Raw genomic sequence first — 19693 nt, 5'->3', positions numbered from 1 at the left:
GAAACCACACAGTCCCCGCTCCCCAGCCCTAGCCTGTTCCCGTCAGAACCCCTTAGGCAGGAGCAGGCCCGAGTCCTGGAGCTCCTCCTGACCCACGAGGAAGGCTTCAGAGACGTCTACCTCCACCTCTGCTCAGTGATGGGGCTGGCCTGCACTGGGCTCCATCTTTGAAGATCGTTTTCTTTCTGGCATGTTTGTGGCTGGAATCAGTCTCCCAAGGTGAACCACTGAGCTTATTAATGAGAAAGTCAAGGCTGCTATTTAAACCAGCTACTGTGGGACAGTCATTGAAAGTGACTACCCAGGGTTGTGACATTGCTGTGGCATGTGCCTGGGTTTTGGCTGTGCTGTAACCCTGTGTCCACGTGGCCTCTGAGGCCATCGAATGTGGCTTATCCCTAGCTTCCAACTCCTCCAGTGCCTCCGAGGCCCTGATGTTTCCTAGCCCCCTGGACCTTTGTGTTCCTCTTCTGGTCTCTTCCTGCGCAGAGTGGTCTTGGCCAGGAGAGGGCTCAGGCAGTGAGGTCTGTGGCTCAGGGGTCAGTCCCTGGTACCCCCAGGTCCTGCTCCTAGGTGGCCAGACGGGTAGCGCATTAGAAGATCTCACCTGTGTTACGGCAGACGCTGGCATCAGCCCTTTCGATGCTGGAGAGAAATCGAGAAGGTTCTCTTCAGCGCTGGGCCTGGAGCCCGGCCTCAGCAAAGTCACATCAGCAAACTGGGGCTTGTCCTCTCCACGGGACATCTGCTGCAGGGTGGCTGACTTCTGCCAAAAGTGCAGTGGCTGATTCCCCTTCTGGGGAGACCCTCAGTGGGGCCCTGTAAGTGTCTCAGCTTCCTGGTTAGTTGATCTAGAACAGGGCTGTTAGGTTGAACCAGATGACATTTCAAACCTTCCTCAGAGCCTGGACGGCCATCTAAAGCCTAGACCCTATTCTCAGGTGAGCTATCTTAGGACTTAGTGGTTACTGCTACCTTGCTGTGTGATCTTGAGTGAGTTACTTGCCCTGTCTGGGTGTGATTTCCTACCATTGTAAAATAAAGCACAGTGTGAATTCTTCAAGAATGCCTTCTGCTTCTATGCTGAAGGATCATATTCATGTCATTTCTCCCTGCTTGACATGTAGATGCCATTCAAAAAATTTAATTGAATTAATTAAAATGTGATGGTTTTTATGTGATCTCCTCAGCTGTGCCTTTTCTACAGATTCAGGTATGGCTTACGACCTCTTTGGAGACTTGTGCATAAGGGTGACCCCGATTTTCCCACAGGAAACCAAGACTCCTCTGGTTAAGGGCTGATTCAGGACTTGAACATGGGTCTCCTCCTGTCTTCTGCCTGGGTTTCTTCTGCAAAGAGCCATCTCTCCAACTGGGCAGAGGTCTGGCCAGGAGCAAGACAGGTGGTGTCAAAGGACACTTGGAACAAGCAGAGTTCAGAGCCGGCCAGGCATCCACCCTCCACATGATCCGGGTCAAGTTCTGCCGTCTCTTTAAGCCAGTTTCCCATGTGTTAAGGGAGTTGAGGGAATGGGGTGGGGGGCAGGCTTGGATATGCGTGGGAGCCACGGTGGTTAGCCACTTTCCTCCCCCCTCCCTCTTGCGGTTCGGGCCCCCTCCCCCATGCCCTGGTGAAGGAGGAGGAGACAGAACCTACAGTTCAGGATGAGGTAAGGGAGGTGGCTGATTTCAGAACCTCCAGCCAACAAAGCCTTAGTGTTCCCCGGGGAGTGCTGGGAGTGCCCACCTGCCTCCTCCTTCCAGGGGGTAGTGGGAGTGGGTGGGGTGGGGCCCAGGCGTTTTCCCAGCACTGCTCAACGCCCGCCATCTCCCACCCATCTGACCTGCTCCAGGAGGGGAAGAAATGAGCAGCAGGGGACAGGGAAGGCATCTGAGGTGAAGGGCTGAACCCAGGGCTTTGAGAACATCTGCATCACAAGCGTCTTGCAGAATCCAGCCAGGCCTTCCATACCGTTGCCATATTGGATTTCACTAGTTCTGTGAAAGGGAGACGGTGTCTACTGGATGGGTCCCATGCCCTCCTTTGCCTGGACTGGCATTCTTGGGTGTTTGGCTTCCCCAAAGCCACTCCATTCCCAGGGGAAAATGACGTTCTTCTTCTCCTTGGTTGAGGAGCTTCAGAGACGGTCACCTCTGGGTGTGAGGCTGCAGGGCCTTCTGCCTCCCCCAGCAGAGGAGTCCAGCCTTGTCTTCTCTGGCATCTCCAGACATGCTCTCCCCTTCAACGCAGTCACCTCCACATCTTTTATTAAACTTTTCTGTTTTTAAAGCTACAATCAAGCGAGCCACCCCAGGAAGCCTTTGACTAGAGGGGCCAGCAAGGGACATTCTAGTTCCCACCAGCTTTGAAACTCTCCTCTTCCTCTGAGAAAGCTTCCAGTCCCTCCCTGCTCTGATGGCTTAGCCTTCTGCCTTGCCTTGTTCTGACGGACTCCACAAGTACTTCATTCAGCTGTTCACTAAGGTATTCCGTCTCCTCCACAAAGGAACCTTATCTCTCATCTTGATCCCCAGTGCTCAGCAGAGTACTTACCAGGGGCCAAGTAGATGTTTGTTGATTGATTGATTGATTGATGAATGAATGATCATCACTGTTCCATCTTAAGACAGAAAACTACCCACTCACATTCTTCATGGAGCCTTTGGGACGTACACTAGCCTTCTCAGTAATACCTCCAACTTGCTCCTCCACGATTCCACAAACCACCGAAAATATTAACTCGATATAATGATATTGGTATATAGATGCAGGCTAATTAATTCTACCAGCTTGGGCAGTTTGCTGTCATATCAAGTTTTGGGGTGGAGCTTGAGATTGATTCAGTATAGTTTGGGGAGTGAGTAAATTTGTCTGCTTGCAAAAGCATCATTGATCTGCACTCGCTTTGTTAACAGTGTGAGATGGTCAGTCAAATTAAACCAGACGATGTTGACTGGGCCCCTTTTGAAGGGATTTCAAAAAGAAAGAGAGCATATGGGATATCTAATATCTTTGATTCCAGCACACGTAGTCTTCACAGGAGGAGCCAGAAGTGTACGTGTCCAAAGAGATGTCACGTGAATAAAGTGATCACCGCGTAAAGGGATTTCCAAGGAGAGAGAACAGTCATTGGGCTAAGGTGGAGGGAAGGAACGGCTACCTCAGAGAGCTCTGAAAGGACCAGCTGAGCCCAGCCTCAAGAGCATCTCTGCAGGCAGAATGGGGCGAGCAATGGGAAGAGGTCATCAGGGACTTGAACCAGTGGGAAGAGCCACGGGGAAGCTCCTCGAGCACTTCAGAAAGACACTGTGGGGTGGAAGAGAAGGAGCAAAAGAATCAAAAATGTTTCTCAACTTTAAACCCCAATTCTTCCTGACTTAGAAAATTGCAGACATGGGCAAAGAGTCTAGAAAGAAACATGGATGTGCAAGTGGTGTCTTACTTTGCATTCTTCCTGAATCAGAGAGGCACTTGTATATAATTAACTTAACAGCTTATCTTTGGAAGCGCAGGGTCACCTGGGAAGGAGGAAGGTTAGGAAACAGTGGGTTAATGGAGGTTATGCTGTGGACAGACAGGGGTGAGTCTCACCGGGACTCTCCAAGCAACCATGCAGAATAAACTTCAGAACAAGTTGAAGAATGGAAAAGTGGGATATTTGTCTGATGCCTCTTTTGCCTCGTGCTTGAGGGTTGTCCTCTTAGGGACTGCATGCCAGGCTCTTGGAGGTACTTCTGAAAAGAGCTGAGCAAGTCCCAGGAGCAGGACCCTGGAGCAGCAAGAGGAAGATAAGGGTAAACTAATAGCCCAGATGGTTGAGGGCAGTCCCTTGCTGACACTGTTCCCTGTGGCTGCCAGGAAAGTCAGAGGCAATGCACCTTGGGTGGGAAATCACCAGTGGATGGGCAGAGAAGCCTGTGACAATGACTTTGAAAAGTGTGACGACTCTCACAGCCAGTTGCTGGAAATCCTAACAGACACTGATCTCTGAAAGCTCTCGGTGACTTTGGAGCGCTCAGCCCCCTGAAACTCAGCAGTCTTTCTGTCTATCTTTCTTTCCTTTTGTTATTATTTATTTATCTGCTGAAATCCATCTGCATCTGCCTGTTTTTTTTGTTATTTGAATCTCAGCACCAAGCTCGGGAAACTCGGCAGTTAAATCTCATCGATGCGTCCTCTCACCCCTGGAACACAACGCTGCTTGCTTTGGGCTGTCTGTGTCCCACCTCTGATAATTTTGGACGTCAGCCCCAAGTTCATCTGCATGTTTTAACCAGCTCAGATGCACATCCTGTGATCTGAGAGATTCACATGATGTGCGGCACTGGGCCAGTCTTGGATTTATTGAATTCTGTCCATGTCGAACTGTTTCCAAATGTTCTATCTCCTCTGAGCTGCTGGATTTATGAACATTCTCTAGAACTTTGCTAACAGGAAAAAAGTTTTAAAAAGAGCGTTGCAGAATGAGATGGAGGCTGCCAGCAATGTTCCACTCGTTTAAAACCAACACTCTGTCCAAGAGGATAGGCTTTTTGACTTGAAAAAGAACTTTTAACTGTAATTATATGTAGGCCTACTTGTAAAATCAAAAAATTTTAAAAATATGGATCAAAAGATGCAGATTCTGATGCAGGGTGTATAGTGTGAGAATCTGAATTCCTTTCTTTTCTTTCTGTGGTGCTGGAGATCACACCCAGGGCCTCCTGCATGCTAGGCAGATGTTCTACCACTGAGCCACACTGCCAGCCCAGAGTCTGAATGTGTCATCAGGTCTCAGTCGGTGCTGATGCTGCAGAACTTTCTGTGTTGTCCATCCATTAACTACTCATTTTGACAAGTGGGAGTAGGATGGGTGATGAAGAGCTCTGTAGGGCAAAGTGTGGGGGGAGGGGGTGGGGGCAGAAGGAAGGACGCAGGTGAGCACCCTGGATCACCAGGATTTATTGAGTAGCTATTATGGGCACGGCACTGTGCTGGGTGCTTTCCACCTGTCTAACCACATCCTTATACCAGCTTGTGCAGAACATGCAGCCTTCCTAGAAGGAGCCTCCAGGCAGCCCTTGCTGCTGGGAAATCAGAGGAACTGTGCAGGGGGGTGGAGTTGCTTCCAGGAGAGGGCTCTGGGTTGGGGCCTTGGCTCTGCCATTGCTTTGTGACATCGAGCAAGGTGCTTCATTGCTCTTGGCTTGGGTTCTGTTCTGTCTAATGTGGGATTAGTTACAGGACCTACTATTGGTATCTCAGGAGGTTACAAGGACAGGGCCTGGGCCGCTGGAATTGGGGTTGGCTCTAAAGACGACTGGATGCTGGCACCAGGGACTCCACTGCAGGCACCAAACACCTCAATCTTGTGTAAAAACCACCCTGGATGGTAGGGACAGGAAGGTTATGAAAAAGAGGAATAAAATTCATGATTTCAGGAAACTTGGTCTGGAGAGGGACTGAGGGAGCTGGCAGCTTCAGTGTAACTCTTCCAGGAACTGGGCAGCTGGGAGGGCTTCCTGGAAGAGGTGGCATGTGAGAGGCAGGTGGGAGATGCCACAGAAGTCCATGGGTGGAGATGAGGGTGCAGGAGGCACTAGGAGCCACAGTGAGGGCTGGAGGTCTACAGTCAGCTCCAAGTCAGCAAACAAACGTTCCCATTGCCTGGAGCCCAGGGCTTCACTGGGGGGATGAAGGTGAAAAAGGAGATGAAGGCCAGACCATAGAAGGCTTCGATGCCAGGAGGTCAAGTTTATATGTAATTTGTGGGCACGGAGGGTCTTCTGGAAGCATTTTTCCTCTGCAATATTTTTGTTTATTTTTACCTAAAATTTAATGTGCTAATGGGATGGGAGAGGTCCAAGAATAGCCAAGAAACTCTTTTTTTTGGGGGGGGGGGTACCGGGGATTGAACTCAGGGGCATTTGACCACGGAGCCCTATCCCCAGCCCATTTTTGTATTTTATCTAAAGACAAGGTCTCACTGAGTTGCTTAGCGCCTCATTTTTGCTGAAGCTGGCTTTGAACTCGCCATCCTCCTGCCTCAGCATTATAAGAAATGCATTCAAATTCCAACAGCATAATCACAGTTAAGAAAAAATGATCAACAGAACAGCCAGCCATGGAGTTACTCCCCAAATTTAAAAACTTTACTCAGGAGAGAATTGGTATTGCAATCATTTGCTTCTGTGTATACATTTTACTTTTATTTTTATTTTTTTGGTACTGAGGATTAAACCCAGAGGTGCTTAAACACTGAGTCACATCCCCAGCCCCTTTTTATATTTCATTTTTAGAGACAGGGTCTCACTGAGTTGTTAAGTCTCTTGCTAAATTATTGTAGTTCGCTTTGAATTCATGCCTCCTGCCTCAGCCTCCCAAGCAGCTGGGATTATAGGCAGGCACAGTGCTGGCTTTTCTCTGTGTATACATTTATTTTATTTATTTATTTTTATGTTGTGGTGAGTATTGAACCCAGGGCCTTGCAGGTGCTAGGTGAGCGCTCTACCTCTGAGCCACAGCCCAGCCCTGTGTCTACATTTTTAACCTTTAAAATAACACTTCAATTTTAGAATACATTTACAGAATGTTGCAAAGATGGCACATCTGTCCCACCCCCACCCCATAGCTACATTTGTAACAATTCTGAATCACTAGCAAGAATCACTAGCGATATATTCTCATTAACTAAAGTCTACACTGTATTCAGATTTCCTCATTTTTTCCCCTCTTTTTCCCTAATGTCCTTTTCAGGTCCAGGTTTCTATCCAGAATAGCACATTTACTTATCCTGACTTTTTAAGCCCCTCTGGGCTGTGACAGTTTCTAGAACTTTCCTTGTTTTAGATAATCCTAACAGTTTGAGGTGTACTAGTCAAGGATTCTGTGGCCAATCCCTCAAATGGAATTTGTCTGAACCTTCTTTTGCGATGCCACGGTGAGGGGCCCTCTTTCCTTACTTACTTCACCCTTTGGAAGGAAGTCCCAGAGGAAGTGGGGTGTTGGGTCCTACCTTGGAGAGGGCAGCTTGTCCACGTACATTTTTGGAATTCTTCTGCAGAGGAGATTTATTTCCCCTTGTGGATCTATTTATTCTATCAATTATATTAGTATGGACTTAAGAATATTTAGTTTATATTTGGGGCTATAATCCAAAGCTATATTATTTATTCTGTTGTTCAAAACATTGCCTAACTTTGGCCATTAGAACCTCAATAAGTTGGATTCTGGGACTCTTTGCCATACTCACAGGGTCACAGGGTGTGTGTATGGGTGGTGGTGGTGGTGGTGGTGGTGTGTGTGTGTGTGTGTGTGTGTGATGCCTAGGTACACTTTAACACTTTCTGAAACTATAAGATTTCCCAGGTTTGTCTTATACGTTTCTTGCACCTGTCCTAGAGTTAGCCATTTCTCCACGTATCCTTGGTTCTCTTTGTTGGACAATGGTATTAGGAACAAAATTGTAGACCACATGTTCCTGCTACAGGTGTCATCGCTTCTAGGCTGTCAGTGGAGAGAGGAGGGAGATGTACATCTGTATATAATATGTGTATATGCATGTCATAAATATTTCTATTCTGATCTGTATTTGAATCTGTGTAAATAAGATTCATATTGTCGTTTCTGGAGGTTATTGGGCAACGAAGAGATGTGATTCTGGATTTTCCTGTGGTTAAAAAAAAATCAAACTAATTGTACCCTGTTTTCCTAACCACTCAAGTAGCTAAGGTGCTGAAGAACAGTTTTGAAAGACTGAGTAGTAGAATGGGTTGAATGCAGAAAACACCAGTAACCCATGCATGATCAACAGTGGGCACTGGGAGCATTCGAGTGGACAGGATGCCCCTCAGCCTTAGCCGTGCAACCTTGTGCTCAGGGAAAGACTTGGTGAAGTCCTGCTACTCCTCAAGACAGTGCTGGAGGCTTCTCCCCAGGAGTCTGTGGGGGAGGCCACGGGAGGTCATCTTCATGTTTGTCCTGGTCTCAGTTTTTCTTCCCAAAGCAAGAGAGGAGACAAATGTGACTGTAAAAAGGAAACAGTTGTCAAACCACGCTGTACTGCCACCGACTCTCTGCAGGTGCCGCATGACAAGAGCTGGGAGCCAGGCTTCCAGGGCCAAATCAGAACTCACCTGTTGCCTGTGATCTCAATGGGCAGCAGTTGGTCACCAGGGCAGGCTGAAAATCAGAAACCACTTGGGGAAGACAAGGCACCCCACCACAACCTTCTCTCCTCGCGGACCCCATTTCCCAGGTTCTTCTTGTCACGTTAAATGTAGATATCTTGTTCCTGAGGCTACTTCCTCTCCAATGTCATGTGGCCACAGGGAAACAGGGTCCGAGGCCTCCCTTCCTTTCACAGCCCCAGGGATTCTGTGGTTTCATCTCATTTATCAGAGCTTGCTCTTATCAAAAGGGCTGGTTAGTCACAGTGGGTGTTACTGGGGCAGCAAGTCACAGGAGCCTGTTGTGGGCCAAGTCGTGTCCACCTCCAACGTGTGTTGAAGTCCTAATCTCCTGTAACCCAGAGCATGACCTTATTTGTAAATCGGGCCACTGTAGACGTAATTAGTTAAAATGCAGTCAGAGTGGAGCAGGGACTTCAAAGCAATATGACTGGTGTCCTTAAGACAAGAACACGTGGGAAGAGACAGAGACCACAGAGGGAAGACATGTAAAAAGACACAGGCCGAGGCATGTGAAGGTGGAGGGTCGGGAGATGCATCTGCAAGTCAAAGATCACTGACAAAGGCCAGCCACGGTCAGAATCTGAAGAGGCCTGTCACCCTTTCTCCTGCACCACCCTGTTGACACTTGATCTTGGACTTCCAGCCAAGAAGAACTGTGAGAAAATAAATCTCTGTTGTTCTAACAACCCCCCATCTGTGCCTCAGTCTGTGCACTTTGTCATAGAAGCCCCCGGAAACGAATCCCGGGCCCTGGCCTCCTCCTTAGCTTGCCCTCTTCTTGTATACCTGCAAAGTTTCCCCACACAGACAACTCTCTGCCCTCTGTGTGCTGTTGCTGTGTGTCTTTGTTCACCCACCTCCTGCCCGCTCAGCTCAGACACCAGTCCTCTGGAAAGCCTTGGCTGATGTCCCCAGGCAGGGTTAATGCTCTGGCCCAGACAGGCCCCTGCACATCCAATGCCAATGTCATGAGGCTGCTTCCTCCTCTCACTTGACTGGGCTGCTGGAGGGAGGCCTCCTGCCTGCATCCAGCATCTGCGGGGGTTCAGGTGCTGGGTGAAGGAGAAGGTGCATGCAGAAACCCAGGGTGGAATAAGGGCAGTGGCAGTTCCAGAATTTTAATCTGGGAGGGGCTCCAGCTAGCAGCTAGGTTGTGGAGGGGTGTCTCAAAGCATGTGTGCTTAGCGGGTAAACAATGTAAGGAAATGACAATCGTTCACCCTAAAGAAGGCGGATCAGGCCACACTGTTTGGTGTGTGGTGTGGGCAGTGCCTGCAGAAGCAGGCACTAACGTCCCTCTCCGTGCCACAGGAAGAATCCGGGCCATACTCTGTAGGTCACACAGCTGCTTGGTGGCTAGGCAGAGTTGCAGCTCAGCTGGATTTAACTCTAGAGCGACCAAGTTTTATCGTCCTGGGCTGCACATAGGGGCAGGTGTGACCCACCTTATGCACAAAGGCCAACCGAACTGACGTTGAGATTGGAGTCCCGCCTGGTCCATGGAGGAGGGAGGACAGTATTTGCTTTGCCCAGCATTTGCCTGGATCAGGAAGACAGAACTACAACTCCCAGCAAGCCATAGGCCCCGCCCTTCCCCGCCCCTCGCGCTCCGCCCCTCCGCGGTCGGATGGTATAAGATGGCCAAATGGCCCAAGCGCCCGCAGAGCGCAAAGGCGGTGCGATCGCGCGCGGTGCCGGCGGCTCTCGGAAGCAGGACGCGGCTGCTGCAGCTGGCATCTGTGACTCGGCCTTCTCCACGGCATTCTCCCGCCTGGCGGGTGCCCACCCCCGGCTGCCCGGGCCCCGCGGACTTGGAAACCTGAGGCCGAGAGAGGATCTGCCTTTAGCGAGTTCCTGGACTGGCAGAGGGGTTTTCCCGGCGCAATCTGTGGGTTCACGAGGGCGATGCGCAGGGATGAAAAGAGAAAAGGTGCGTCCAGGACCGGTGCTCTGCCAGCGCAAGGAGGCGGAGCGCATTCATGGGGTCCTCCCGGCGCCTGGCTTATGCCTGCGGCGCGCCCACCCCTGGGGACCGCGAGGCAGCCGCTTGGGGACCCCAGGCGAGATTCCCCGCCATCTCTGCGGTGGAGAGGCTGGGGGTTGGCGGCGCTTTGGCCTTGAATGGACAGTGGGGAAAGGGATGGGGGCTCCCTAACGTGGATTACTTGGCGCTTATCAGCTGGGCTCAGAAGACCCAGGACTCCTCTTCATTAGTGGATTGATTCCTTCTACCTAACAATCGGTCGCTAAGCTGGAGGTAAGTTTCCTTTCAGTTTGGGGAAGGGGATTTGATTTGCTCCCTTCGTCCCCCACCCCTCCGCCCCACGGTGTCTCTTCTTGGAGATCATTTTTGTCATCCCTCTGTCTCGAGGAGGAGCGTATTCCCTCCGGTTGCAGTGATCAGCGACCACCCCAGCCTGGCATTCTTGGTTATTATTCTTCAGGCTCCAGCGCTACCAAGCCTTTGGCTACCTTTTGGGACAGAGCGTTAGCTGGAGGAAGCGCCCCGCGTCCTTACGCACCGGCTTGGCCCTGGCACTTACCTTCTTGCTTGGTCCCCCTCCGGTCCCGTTAGTTAGGGAGCGAGCGCTGCGCTCCTAACAGCTCCTGACATCTGCTCACTGGCGACCCAGCGTGCTGCTGGGGCGCAGCTCTTGGAGAAGGACCCGAGGTCAATAACTGGGGCTAGGAGGGGGCCGGAGTGTTTGTTGATTGGCCCTACTGAAAGTACTGGCCACCCTCAATGGAAGCCAGGTGGCTGCGTTTGGCCAGAGTGTAAACAGGGTTCCTGAATGAGTGGGAGATGGCAGGAATTTAGTCCATTGCATTCACCTGCCACCCTCCTACCTCCTCTTTCCTCTGGGCAATTTGTAATGGAAGAGGTTTCTTGGCCAGTATGGGAGGGGGTCTAAGTCTTGAGTCCTGAACTGAAAGTAAACGATTTGTGCATCTACAGTTTCCTTCTCTCCTTGTTCTTTTGTGTCGTCCCTGTTTGGGGTAGCCATCTAGGACCTGTCACTTCAATGTACAAATCAGGGTCCTTTTTTCCTTCTCCCTTCTTGGCACTTGTCCTGAACTCCAGGACTCTGCCTCTGAAGATGGTTTCCTGGGGATGCTTTCCCAGCTGTGGGATTCCCTCCTCCACCCACAAACCCACCTGCAGCCTATAGGTTCTCTCATGGAACCTGTTGGTGATGATGTTTCCCACCAAGTCCCTCCTGCATAGAAAACTACAGGTGGTCAGCATCTTCCAGGGTTTCAGCACCTCTAAAGAGCACCTGCTCGGCAGGGAGAGAGGCAGGCAGCAGAGGAAGGGGAAAAAAAAATCAAACGGTGATAGTGCTGATATGTCCCTCTCCCCCAGAAGTTGGGGTCCTCAGCTGCCTTCAGCCCCACCTGGCTCCCTGGAGCTGCCCAGGTTGGTGCAGCATGATCCCAGGCCATTCCCCCACCTCCCCCTGCCCAGTTCTCAAGCTGACCCTGGGGCAGGACTGTTGAAACTGCTCTGCTCAGCAGTGACCCAGAGTGCCACCTCTGCATCCCACCCATTCTCTTTTTCTCCTTTACAGAAAGCTGCAAAAAAGGTGGAAAATGCAGGAAGAAATAGTAAAAAAAAAAAAAAAAAAAAAAAAAGCATATTTCCTCACTGGTAAAATCTTGTAATTTGCCCAGCTCTGTTTCGTGCTCGATTTCACCCTTGATTTCATTTGAATGTTTCCCCATGCAGTGATTCTGTGATACTGTATTCCACTGCAGGTGATGAACTATAATGTGCTTGATAATCCCCCCACTGTTGGCCACTAAGGTATTTCCAAACTTTCACCCCCAGAGGTAAGGCATTGTTGATTCTCCTTCTACATAAGGATTTGTCCACATTTTGGTTGTTGCCCTGTGGAAAATCCCCAGAAATTGCTATTTTTTTTTTTTTTTTTTTTTGTTTTAATTCAGAATCAGGTCTACAGTTGAAGGTGTGCCTCTGTTGGTGAGCATTTCTTGCACTTAGAGGCAAAGGCCACCACTTCTCTACCCGATAGGCCCGCATCTTGGGGAGGAAACACAGGTATAGGATAAATGACTGCCGACTGAATGCAGGGTTTTGTTCGGTTCTTCTTCCTGTGTCAAAGAGTTGATCAGCTTTGGTATGAGAATGTCTTAGACTTTGCCTTCAGGACTGTGGTATGAATAGGTTTAGCAATGCTGTATGTAGACATAGTGTTAAGTAAGCAGCTAGAGGAAAATACTGCCTTGTCTTAAACAATAACTTGGTTTTGATATAAATCTCGATTTACAGGAAAGTTGCAAAAATTGTACCCAGTTCCCCCATATCCTCTTCCAGCTTCCCCACTTGTTAACGTTTGACACCCCTGTGCAAGGAAGGTCCAGCTGCAGACATTAACATTAATACAACGCTCACTCATAGGTCTTACTGACATTCCTCCAATGGTCCCACTAATGTCCTTTTCTGGTTCAGGGTCTAATCCCTGGTCCTACAATGACATCTTGTAAAAGCAGAAGCAGAGAGGGTCACAGTAGATGGTCTCTGTTCTGGAGAAGGTTTAAAATTGAGATGGTCCCTTTACCTTCCTTACCAGGATAACTAGCCCCCTCCTGAATGATAGCAGCTGAGTCGGATCATAGCCCTGGGGCCTGGAGGAGCTCTGACCGAACATGGGAAACCATCTGTGTCTCCCCTTCTTTCTCTCCAAACCTCCACTGGGAATGTGGTTGAGTAAAAATCGGGTTATTACCCAATCTGTCCCAACACGTCTCTGGGGGCCAGGTAGATGGATGTCATCTGGTGTGCGTGAGAGCAGGCTGCTAAGTCACTGACTCTGCGGTTGACAAGTACACCATGCAATCAGTGCCTGCGCTGGTGACTCACGCCGCAGGTGTGTCAGGGAGCTCATGGTGCAAACCCAGCCATGTTGCAGTTCCTGGTCATCTGGGCAGAGCTAAGGAACATGGGTTCTTGCTCTCGGCTTGGGATGGATCGAGGGTGTTGTTGGGTAATCTTGGGTGAAGACTGACTCTCCTTTTCTTTTGGGGCTTTCTTTGTCTGGAGGGGTGGGGGATTTGGGGTGAGGAGAGCTATCCTGAAGGCGCTTGGGGACGCAGCTAATGTGGGTAGACGCTGGCCCAAGGTCTTTGCACCAAGAGAGTGCTCTTGAGAAGTTTAGGAAACCCAAAGAAGACTGATTCTTGGCAGTGACCGTCTAAACGGGCCCTTGAAGTCTAGCCAACCACAGAGCTCACTCTCTTCCTCCAGGAAGCCTTCTTGGCTGACCTTCACATGGTCTTCTGCGTCCTACAACAGAGAGACCATGTGAGTCTGAGCCTTTGGCCTGTAAACCCTGAAGATAAGCACCTTGGTGTCTTTTCCAATGTGGAGTGGTCACCTGCACAGAGCATGGGTGATGTTTGCTGGGGGTTTAGAAGTTTTAAGGTGCCTTCAGTCTCCACAGAACACCCTTCTGTTGGCCAGGTAGTTTCTGTTCCTGCCAGGGTCTGTTTGTCTGGACTTGGCCTTTCGTCCCCTCTGTGAGCACGGCCAGCCTTCCCACAGCTTGTGTATAAAAAACAACGATTCCACCTCGCTGTCCTCATGCACCGTGGTGCAGGTGTCCTTGGTAACCGGCTGGCTCCTAGGGGAAAGGGGAGAGGGTGCTGCTATCCACACCTGGTTTGTCCCTCTCCTTCACGACTCCTGAAGTCCCTGCTCTCCCAGAGGCCGCAGCTCTTCACAGATCCATGTGGGCCCCTTCAGAATGTTCACTTTGGGATAACTCACTGTGTTCCCACGGTCTGTTCTCAGGGGGCAGTTGGAGAATGAACTGCTTGGAGAACCTGCCAATAACACTTAGCAGCCCCCTCTCACCTTTAGAGGTTCCGTTTTGGTTTGCTGAGGCTGGGGAGGCTGCTTGGGGTTCCCCAGTTTCTATGTTCCACAGCCCATTCAGACAGAGATGGACACTTTAAGAAATAGGGAGTCGACTGATTTTTGGCCAGCTCAAGTCTAAATTGAGGCCTCCCCCACCCCGCCCCAGCTCCCCTGGAACTTAGCCAACCACAAAGCTCTCTTCCTCTCTTCCAGGAGACCTTCTTGGCTGACCCCCACCTGGCCTGGACCGCCATTTGCACTTAGGGGTTGGTTAGTATGGGTTTTTACCTAGACATCGTGTGCCCTTTGTCCTTGGCTGAGACAGACGTGGCCGCGTTGGGGTGAATGATAAAGGAACTGCGGATCTGGGCCACGGATCCAGTCAGATCTGCAGCAGTCCTTCCCCTTGGGAGTGCGAAGTCCCTGGAGCTTGGGAACTTCCCCTTCCCCGCTGCTTCCTGGTACATTAGCTTGCTGGCGTTTGCGTGCAGATTAATTCTACTTCTATTTCTGGCCATCACTGTCCTAGGCGATGTCACTGTCATTATGGAGCAGGCCGGGCCCAAGTGAGCACCCCCTCTCCCCAGGATAGATGTCTGCCGCTCGCTTTGCAAGAGGACGGGATTGATCCCACAAGAACGTCTTCCTTCAGCCACACCTTTAGCTAAGGACACCCTGGCCCAAATCACTGGGGCTCCCTTGCTTCACTGAATAGGTTTGCCCCAAAAAAAAAAAAAAAAAAAAAAAATGCTACACAAAACCAACTTTGGCTGATTACGTGATACCAGGAGGCCTGGAGGAATCATGACCCAGCAGGAAAGCTGAGGTGGCAGGTTCCTGTCCAGGAATGCTTTCTGAACCGTGAATCATCACCTCCTCCCATATTTGGTGTGTTGGTACAGGTTTTTGCACAGAAGTCCTGAAACCAGGCGTCTTTGTGTGTCGTGAAACAGGCGGCTGTGCTTGGGCCGACCATGCGGGACTGCAGTCCTGTGGTTCTGAAGCTCTGGGAACCAATGGGCCGAGAGCACACGCAGCGCAACAGTTTGGAAGATGCTGATTCGTTACGGTTTCGTTTTAATGATTATCAGACTCATTTCTTTTGCCTAAAAAGTGTGACCCTGACAACATTTCACTTTATTGAAAAGAAATTTTTGTTGGTGCACTATGATCATACATAGCAATGGGGTGCATTGTGCCAGGTTCGCACATGCACATAATTGATCAGTCCTATTCCCAGGACATTCCATTTCACCCCGCCCGCCCCCTGCCATCTGCTGGCTCCACTCTCACCGAATTCCCTTCTATTATTATTATTTCAATTAGCGCATTATAATCGCACTCATTTCGTTTTTGCCATTTACTTTCCTATGCGTGAAAGCATAGGACTGAAAGGCCCCAGTAGGACAGGCCAGGAAAGACCATGGCTGTCTGACCAGCAGATCTATCTGAAAATTGCTTAGGGATCTCAGGGCATTCTTTTTTCCTCCAGCTTAGTGCCTGTAGGCTTCTTCTCTCCTTAATTTTGCAAATATTGAGTGCCTGCTGGATGCTTCTTAGATACTGGAGCAACCTCTGTGGTTCTTACACATGTGGTCTCGAGTGGTCTTTGTGCCAATCAAAGGGTGACTTGAGGAGGCGGCAGTCTTTGCTGGAGGGATTCTGCTGTGCTTTATGTGTGGAAATGAAGATGCCCGAGATGCTGGCCTCTGGGGACAACTCCTTCAGGAGTGAACCACTCAGGACCTTTACAATTGCCTCTACAATTGTCTCCCTCACTTAACTCATTTTTAAAAATGTAAAGGTTTTTTATTGTGACAACATATACACAACATAAAATGTACCACCCTGATCATTTTTAAGTGTACAGTTCTGGCAGCTCGAAGTGCATTCGCTTAGTTGTGCCCCCATCCACCTTGAAGACCTCCGTCTTCCCAACTGAAACCCTTCAGCAAGAGTTCACCATCTCTCCTCCCTGTCCCTGGCAGCCACCTTCTGCTTTCTGTCTTCAGGAATTGGACATCTTAGGGACCTCGGGTACATGGAACCACACAGTGTTTGTCTCTGGGTGTCTGCCTTTGGTCGCCTAGCATGGTGACCTTCTCGGTTGACCCACGTCGTCATGGCTCAGGATTCCTTCTTCAAGGCTAAATGCATCACGATGTGTGCACAGACCTCGTGTGCCCAGACCTTTCCTCCTGCCACCTTGTGACTGGGAGGTGCTTTTAATTCTGAGGAGTGGTCTTCACCCAGGAAACCACGGAGCAGCTGAGTAAGTGGGCAGCCCCCAGCTCTGAATGTGCAACTCTTCCTTCTAAATTAGAAGGTTGGGTGGTCAGCATGTTCCCAAAGTCCTGATTATTTAAACTGTCCCACTTGAAATCACCCTGGGCCTGAGGAAGTACCCAAACATGTTCCCTGTCACAGAGAAGGACATTAGGGTGCAGGTGGGAGAAGGAGGCAGGGAGACCCAGCAGAACTCACCTGCAGACCCTAACTCCTGACCTGGTGAACGCAGTGAGAAGTGGGTGCTTGGAGGTGTTGGTGTGGAGCCGGGGGCCGGGAGGATGGCAATTAGGCCCCCGACTTGAGAGAACTCTGGGGCGAATCTTCTCTGCCAATGTGTCCTGCAGGGTCAACGTTCCTCCATGAAGTTTGTTGAAAGTGGAATGGAGATCTGTATATGATTTAAACATGTTTAATCATACAGGTGTCTAAATAGAGAGCCCTTCTCTGCAGTCAGGTGGCTTCAGAAGCGCATCCCGGAGGGTCGTGAGCTGGCCGTCGGGTTTGCACGGCAGCTCGTGGAGAGCTGGGTCCTGGCTGGGTCGGGGTGGTCACCTCCTTCTAGGACTTTCTGTCTTGGGCTGGGACTGAAAGTCCCAGGGCTCCATCCTCCAGGGGGGTTAAGATTTGTAGTAAGTGGCTTCCCTGACCTCGGGGGGCTGTGCCTGCCTCCGTGTGGCTCTCACAGCCTCTGTCCCTTCCCACTCCTCGTGAGAGAAAGTGGGCCCGGAGCTGCTGTAGATGTGCTCTTTCCATCCGAACTTCCTCACGGAGGTGTTTCTTTTCACAGTGAAAGTTGAGGAGCCGTCAGTGAAGCTGTGGTTCCTGCACTTGATTGGACGCTTCCCTTGTGGCTCTCTCCTCTCTGGAGGGGAGGGTCACCTGCCTGTCACCCTGCTCCTTCACCTGCAGCCCAGGGTTGGCCGAGGGAGGTCTTCCTGAATCTTGGGGAATCTGTGGTCGTTGGCAAGCCGGCCAGGAAGCTCCGGTGTTCAGGGCTTTAATTAAATGTGTGAGCTCACCGAGGAGCCAAGTCTGACCCATTTCTCATTCCAGTCGGACCCGGGGCTAGTGGCCTTTCCTGCTGTCTTTCTTCCTCACCTTCAGTGTCTTCCTTCAGGCTGTCCCCACTGTTGTGAGGGGACGGGCATGATCCCCCTTCTCTAAACCCTTCTTTCTGCCCCTGGCACCCTGGACCTCTGAAGGACACCAGCCTGGGGAAGGTGGCAGCGTGACCGGGTTCACAGGTCTGCCTGCCCACTGGGCCATGTCACTTGTCCCTGAAATCAGGGAAGAGTTCAACAGATGAGCTCCTTCAGCCAATGCTCCCTGCCCGTTGGCAGGGTTCTAGCTGAAAGGAGAGGGTCAGGCGCAGAGAAGATGCTTCAGTCTTTCCGTCTCTGAAGGCATTTTGTCCCACTGTCCCAGAGGCGGACCCCTCTGGAAACTTAAATGTAGCCTATGACACATGATCATATACTAGGAATATAGTAATATTGATAATATAACCACAGGTATGAGCTCTAGATGATGATTGCCAACCTGTTTGAAGGCACCTGCGTCAATGTCATTGAAGTATTCGCAGAATTGAAAGCTTGGGCTTAATTGTAAGGTGGGATGTCAGTGTGGCTGCCACTGGGATTTGAGGCTTAGATGCATCAAGGAGCATCCCTCAGGCCACAGGGCTTTGAAGACGGGGCCGGGGTTCAGAGTGGGGCCCTATCCCACTGCAGTCACCATGGTTGTACTGACCCAACGCTGTGGGTCAGTTCCTCACCCCAGAGTCTAATGAGCCTGGCCATTTTCAGTTGTAGGTCCCAGTTGCAGGATCAAGAGTTTTGTTGGTGCCCATGACTCTCACGCGAGGCATGGGGGCTGTGATTTGTGGGTCTTTTTCTCCAGCTGTGTCCGTCCTGTCCTGTCTGTAGACAGCTTCATCCTTAGGTTGATTTCCTCAGGGGATCTGAAGGGGCGGCAGTATTTGCAGAACCTCCTGCCTCTTTGGTTCTTTTGTGCCTTCCTGAGAGCTGGCCCTGGGGCCACGCCCACTCCCGGACCCCCAGCTGTGGCGAGGGGATGGGGTGCATTGATTGGCGGTCCTGTGGCTTCACCCCTGACTCTGGGGGTGAAGGCAGCGTTCCTTCCCCTGGATTCTGCAAAAGGAAATGAAGGCCCTTAGGAAGCGGGACAGATGCAGGGCGGTCCCACCCCGTGTTCCTGGGACGAGTTGGAATACTGGGTACTGCACCGACATGCGTGCTGCTGGGGCAGGGAACCAGTTGTGTCTGCCTGGTACCTAGGAGAGTGCCCGGGACACCTTTGCGTTCAGTAAAAGTTGGCAGACAAACGAACCGCAGCAGGCCCTTCCTCAGACTCAGCCTTCGTCTGTTTTGGCTTGGGGACATCATCTTGCTCCATCAGAGAGCTGGCAGTTTGGCTCTTAGGTTGCTAAATCCAGCCTTGCAGTTGATCACTGGTGACTGGTTCTGGTGACAGAATTATCACTGGAATAGCAACTCGGTGCTTGGAATGGCACCTCTTACCTGGAATTTCTTCAAAGAAGGGAAAGCACGTTACCTAATTTGAGCTCCTGTGGACTAATGGGGCTGCCTCCAGTCTGCTTTGGAGAGACAGATTTTGTTCCTCTCCTGGTGTGAAAAGCCCGGTGACAGGAGCGGGGGGTAATGGATCTGGGCAGACTTCTGGGCTTCTGCATTGACAGCCAGTGAGGTGGAGGCAGGGGACTGAGAACCAGGGAGGCCAGACCCGGGGCTGGTCCAGGAGTGCACACACAGGCAGATTCATTCCGGATGGCTCCTTTGCGTTCAGACACTCGTGTGCCACCAGGAGGACGTGTCTGGGTGCTCCATGTGAGAGACGGCTTTGATCCCCAGGCTGCGGAGTTCCAGGTGGGACCCACTGTTGCTTGTTTGTCCTCTGGCTACACAGGTAGGCTTTGTTTGAGGAGCAGTGACTCATGCTCATGGGTTGTGTGAGCTCTTGGAGGAAACCCTGCTGCTCTGGCAGGTGTGACCAGCTGTCCTTGTTTGCCATTGTTTTGGGGAAAAAATATCTCATTGTCATTGAGGTAGACTATTCTGTCTAAGCTTGAGTAGGAATAGCCTTTTTAGGGGGTGAAGTGGAGGCGAGGGAGGGGCTGTTTGTCCCAGTGGGAGTGCTAGCCCTAGATGATGATTGCCAACCTGTTTGAAGGCACCTGCGTCAATGTCATTGAAGTATTCACAGAATTGAAAGCTTGGGGCTTAATTGTAAGGTGGAGATGTCAGTGTGGCTGCCACTGGGATTCCAGGCTTAGAAGCATCAAGGGCTTGGTATTGCCCCATTTACCAGACGGGG

At 50.8% G+C, this 19693-nt stretch overlaps 1 long non-coding RNA gene across 1 annotated transcript in view; it reads left to right on the top strand.

Annotated features, from left to right (window-relative positions):
* Positions 1-9849: 9849 nt before the first annotated feature.
* The window catches only part of LOC124105991 (uncharacterized), a 145476-nt gene continuing 135632 nt past the window's right edge, over positions 9850-19693 (top strand). The window contains exon 1 of the long non-coding RNA XR_006855957.2: positions 9850-10429. This is a non-coding gene — a long non-coding RNA (uncharacterized LOC124105991). The remainder of the gene's footprint in view (positions 10430-19693) is intronic.

Source organism: Marmota monax, unplaced genomic scaffold (genome assembly GCF_021218885.2).
Source record: "Marmota monax isolate L192 unplaced genomic scaffold, Marmota_monax_Labrador192_F-V1.1 WCK01_AAM20220418_F8-fsc00208, whole genome shotgun sequence".
Lineage (NCBI taxonomy): Eukaryota > Metazoa > Chordata > Mammalia > Rodentia > Sciuridae > Marmota > Marmota monax.
Note: the sequence above shows the minus strand (reverse complement) of the source record. Positions and strands in the feature narration are given on the sequence as shown.